The sequence below is a fragment of the Juglans microcarpa x Juglans regia genome, chromosome 7S (genome assembly GCF_004785595.1).
Source record: "Juglans microcarpa x Juglans regia isolate MS1-56 chromosome 7S, Jm3101_v1.0, whole genome shotgun sequence".
NCBI lineage: Eukaryota > Viridiplantae > Streptophyta > Magnoliopsida > Fagales > Juglandaceae > Juglans > Juglans microcarpa x Juglans regia.
In genome coordinates, this window is record NC_054607.1 from 20402263 (window position 1) to 20407439 (window position 5177).

A 5177-nucleotide genomic window follows, 5' to 3' on the forward strand; every position below is an offset into this window, starting at 1 on the left:
AGTTGGAGGAAGCTACTCTCTGTGGAAGAAAATGTTTGGTCGTGAAGCTGTTCACTGAACGGCATTTTAATAGGGATGTTTTCAGAAGTACTATGCGGAAAGCGTGGCGCCTGGTGTGAGGTGTGAAATTTAGGGATCTTAACTCTTCTCTTATGATGGTTGAATTTGAAGATAGTAGGGACACAGAGAAAGTTTTTCATGAAGGCCCCTGATCTTTTGACAAGCAACTAGTTTTAATGGAGGAAGTTGATGGCCGAAAGCAAGTCCAGTAGATCCAGTTACAGTCAGCAAGTTTCTGGATTAGGTTGCATGATTTACCTTTGATGGCGCGTAATGCATATGTGGGTTGCCTACTTGGGGAGAAGGTTGGAATCGTCGAAACGGTAGATGTGGATGAGGGAGAAATGGCACGGGGGGAAGACCTTAGGATTCATGTTAAGCTGCTGGTTTCAAAACCACTACTTCGGGGCTCTAAGTTTTCTATTGGCAATGGTGAATTCGTGTGGGTCCGTTTCTCATATGAGAGACTACCAAATTTTTGCTACTGGTGTGGGCAGTTAGAACATAGTGAAAAGGAATGCTAGATTATTCAGGTTTCTTTTGAGTATGCTGATAAACCAATCTTTCCGTATGAAGTTTGGCTTCGAGCTGGTGGCTTTGGTGATCGTGTTCCGATTGGTAAACATAGAGAAAAAAGCAAACTTTCTGATGATCCAATCCTTTCTGGGGGATCACTGGCACTGGAGCCCCAGGGCATGGTGGTGGCAGGGGGTGATGAGGTTGGTCAGTCTACCGGTCATAAAATAACGATTGAGGCCATTACACCGAATTCGATGGGGGGCGGTTTCAAAAATAGTGAGGAGATTACGTCTGCTGATTTTCAGGGATTAGAAAGTGGGGAGTTAAATGGGAGCGTCTATTTAGAGACTACTGTCAACGGCTATGTTTCTCAAACGACGCACATGCGTAAAACTATTCAACCAGAGGACTCTAGTGTTGTTGGGCCTGTTGGGCTTCTGGAGCCCAACCGACAGCCTTCAATGGGAGTTGATACTGGGCTCTCCAGTACCAAGACAAATGTGCCTATGAAGCAGGATGTGCAGCGTATGAAGGGAGTTTTTAATGAGCTGTATACTACTAAGTCTGATGGGCCCATGATGCAGATTGCGAAGGAAGGCCTTAGCGAGCTGTCGAATTCGAAGCCCGATGGGTTTATAAATAGGAAATGGAAACGCATATCAGGTTTACAAGACACTGCAGTTCCCTTTTCTCATCTTCACCAAACTACGAACTTTCAGTCACAAGGGATTTCCAAGAAACAAAAGGGGGTGAGTTCCGATGGGTCTCCGTCTGGAAGGGCAGCAAAACGGCCCAAATTCTGCAGGGACAGGAGGATGCATGTACAACGGAAGTTCCAGAGATATCGGCGGTGGCTGTGGCACAGCATTGCCGGACGCCATGAAGCTTTTGAGCTGGAATGTCTGTGGGCCTGGGAACCCACGGGGCATTCGAACCCTCTGTAATTGGGTCAGGAGGGAAGGGCCCGATGTCTTGTTCTTGCAAGAGACACGCTTGTCTACCCGTGAGTTTAAATCCTGTAAGTACAAGTTAGGTTTTAGAAATTGTTTGGCAGTTAGTTCAAATGGTAGGAAAGAGGGACTTGCTCTTTTGTGGGGTTGTGAAGTTGATCTGTCCATTGTTAATTATTCATCTAATCATTTTGATGCTGTAATTAAAGATGCTAATTTACAATCGGGGCACTAGTTTTTAACAGCCGTGTGTGGTTTTCCCGAAACACATTTGCGTTTCCAAACTTGGAATTTGCTTCAATCTTTGAGTCGTATGAATGGTGTGGCATGGGTGGTTATGGGCGATTTTAATGAGGTACTTTTTCATCATGAGAAGCAAGGGAGAAAACCCAGGCGTGAGAGGCAATTAGTTGCTTTCTGTGAGTTTGTTGAAGCTTGTGATTTGAGAGATCTGGGGTTTTCGGGAAACTATACATGGTGTAATAGGAGAGAGGGTAACCGTTGTGTTAGTGAAAGATTGGACTGCTTTTTAGCAAATTCTGGTTGGTGGAATTGTTTTCCAAATTTTAAAGTTACTCATGGTGCAGTAGTTTATTCTGATCATTCACCAATTTGGGTTGATTTGGATGGTGGTTATGAGTCTCGCAGTTTTAAGAAAAAATTTCGATTTGAGGCCATGTGGGTAGGGGAACAAGCTTGTGAAAATATTATTAAGGGTGTTTGGGACAGGAGCTTGAGTCAACCTAATATGGGCGAGGTTGCTAAATTAATTCAAGATTGTGAGGCACAATTGGGGACTTGGAATAAACATGGTTTTGGTCATGTTCAGAGGCGACTCAATGAAGCTCAGATCAAGCTAAGAAAACAGCATGAACGAGATCCTGAAGGGGTACATATGGATGCTTTGAATCTAGCCAGAGAAGAAGTTCAAGTTTGGCTGGAAAGAAATGAGGTTATGTGGCGCCAAAGATCAAAGGCGTTGTGGCTAAAAGAGGGAGACAATAATACTAAGTATTTCCATATGAAAGCTTCCCAAAGATAGAAAAATAACAAGATTGGGAAGCTTCAGGATGATCGTGATCAATGGCAAGAAGGGCCAGCAAGGGACAAGGTCATTCTCTAGTATTTTCAAGACCTATTTACCAGTTCTAATCCAACTAATTCCTTGGAATTTTTGGAGCCTCTAACTGGAAAATTTTCTGATCCAATGAATATGGAGCTACTTAAGGAGTTTCATGCCGATGAAGTGAAGGAAGCACTACAACAAATGAATCCCACGAATGCCCCGGGTCCTGATGGCACATCACCAGTATTTTTTCAAAAATACTGGCATGTGGTTGGTGGCTCTATTACCTCAGTAGTTCTTCATGCCTTGAATTCAGGTCATTTCCCCTCTTCTCTTAATCATACTCATATTACCCTCATTCCTAAAAAGAAGAGTCCCAGTAAAGTGAGTGATTATAGGCCTATTAGTTTGTGTAATGTGGTTTACAAGCTTATTGCAAAGGTTCTTTCTAATAGGTTAAAAACTGTCTTATCCTGTGTTATTAGTGAGAGTCAAAGTGCTTTTGTTTCCGGGCGTCTTATTTCTGATAATGTATTAATTGCATATGAGTTGGTACATTATCTCAAAAACAAAAGGAAAGGGAAAATGGGTTTTATGTCTTTAAAATTAGATATGAGCAAGGCCTATGATAGAGTGAAGTGGGGATTCATACAATCTATTATGGAGGTCATGGGATTTCATCAAAATTTTATTGCCTTGATCATGTGTTGTGTCCGATCAGTGTCATTTTCGATGTTGATAAATGGGGAAGCTAAGGGCCCTATAGTTCCTTCTAGGGGTTTAAGACAGAGGACCCACTGTCCCCTTATCCTTTTCTCCTTTGTACTGAAGGTTTAATTTCTCTTTTGAGAAATGTTGGGCTGAGGAAGGATATTTCAGGAATTAAAATATGCAGAGGGGCTCCCAATATAAACCATTTGTGCGCTTTTTGCGGATGATAGCCTTATTTTCTGTAGAGCTGATGTGGAGAAGAATAAAAGAATCCAAGATTTGTTGGCAAAGTATAAAGATGTTTCTAGGCAGAAAATAAATAAGAATAAGACTGCTATTGTTTTTAGTAGGAATGTAAGTGTGGATATAAAGACTGAGATCAAATCTTTGTGGAGTAACTGTGAGATCCAACAATATGAGAAATATCTTGGACTTTCACCTGTCATTGGGAGGTCTAAGAGTAGGGCTTTTCAATCTATAAAAAGAGAGTGTGGCATAAACTTCAGTCTTAGAAAGAAAAATTATTGTCGTAAGGGGGAAATGAGATCTTATTAAAAGCTGTAGCTCTTTCTATTCCAATATACACAATGAGTTGTTTCCTTTTTTCTTCTAGTTTGTGTGTTGAGTTGGAAAGTATGATGTCAAGGTTTTGTTGAGGCCAAAAGAGAAATGAGAGAAAGATTCATTGGCTTAGTTGGGCTAATATGTGTCAGAGGAAGGCTCTGGGTGAGATGGGGTTTAAGGATCTTAGGAGTTTCAATTTAGCACTACTTGCAAAACAAGGTTGGCGGATGTCTCAATATGAGAGTTCTCTACTGCACAGGGTACTAAAGGCAAAATATTTTCCTCATAGTAGCTTCATGAAAGCAGGGTTGGGTAGAAATCCCTCTTACACTTGGAGGGGCATTTGGGAGGCTCGAAAATGACTTGGGGCAAGGGTGTAAGTGGGGAATTGGAAATGACAGGTCAGTGAGTATTTGGCATGATCAATGGATTCCAGGACATTTCTCTTTACTGTCAGAAGGGGTTTGGATGGTGGAAGGCTCAAGGGCTAATACGGTTGACTCACTCTTTGTGGATAATGAGAAGGTGTGGGATATCAACAAGGTTAGATCTCTCTTCAATCCAAGTATAATGGCAGAAATTCTAAAAGTGTTCTTGTGCCCTATTGTCATGGAAGATTGAATGGTTTGGTCTCATGAAAGGAGTGGTCAGTTCAGTGTAAGAAGTTGCTACAGATATATTTACTCTCGACTTGGTACTCAGATTGCAGAAACTTCTAATCGGCAGACTCAGCATGCCTTTTGGAAGCATTTGTGGAAGATGAGAGTTTCCAATAAGGTTAAAGTTTTTGCTTGGCGTGCCTGAAAGGATGGTTTACCAACTGGGCAGAAGTTAGTGCAAAAATATATTTTATCTGATGGCATATGTAGTCTTTGTCTCTTAGAAGTTGAAACACTTACACATGTTGTGATGAGCTGCAACTCCATTCAACATATGTGGGGGATGTATTTACCAGAAGTTTCTATTGATCCTGAACAGTCTGTTCTGGACATGGCCTTGCAGTTATGTGATAGAAAACTACATGATAAATTGACACTTTTCTTTGTTATGATGTGGAGTTTTTGGTTCCGCAAAAATAAGTTTGAGCATGAGAAGATTCTCCTAACTCCAAAGCAGGTTGCAGGAAATACTTTGACTTTGCTACACGGTTTTGATAAAGTACAGTAAAAAAATTGCTCCCAACTTTAGACACATTACAAATGGCAACACCCTCCTATGGATTGGTTGAAACTTAATGTTGATGGTGCAGTATTTACTGAGCTGGGGCGGACTGGAGTTGGTGCTGTTCTACGGGATGCAATAGGAAA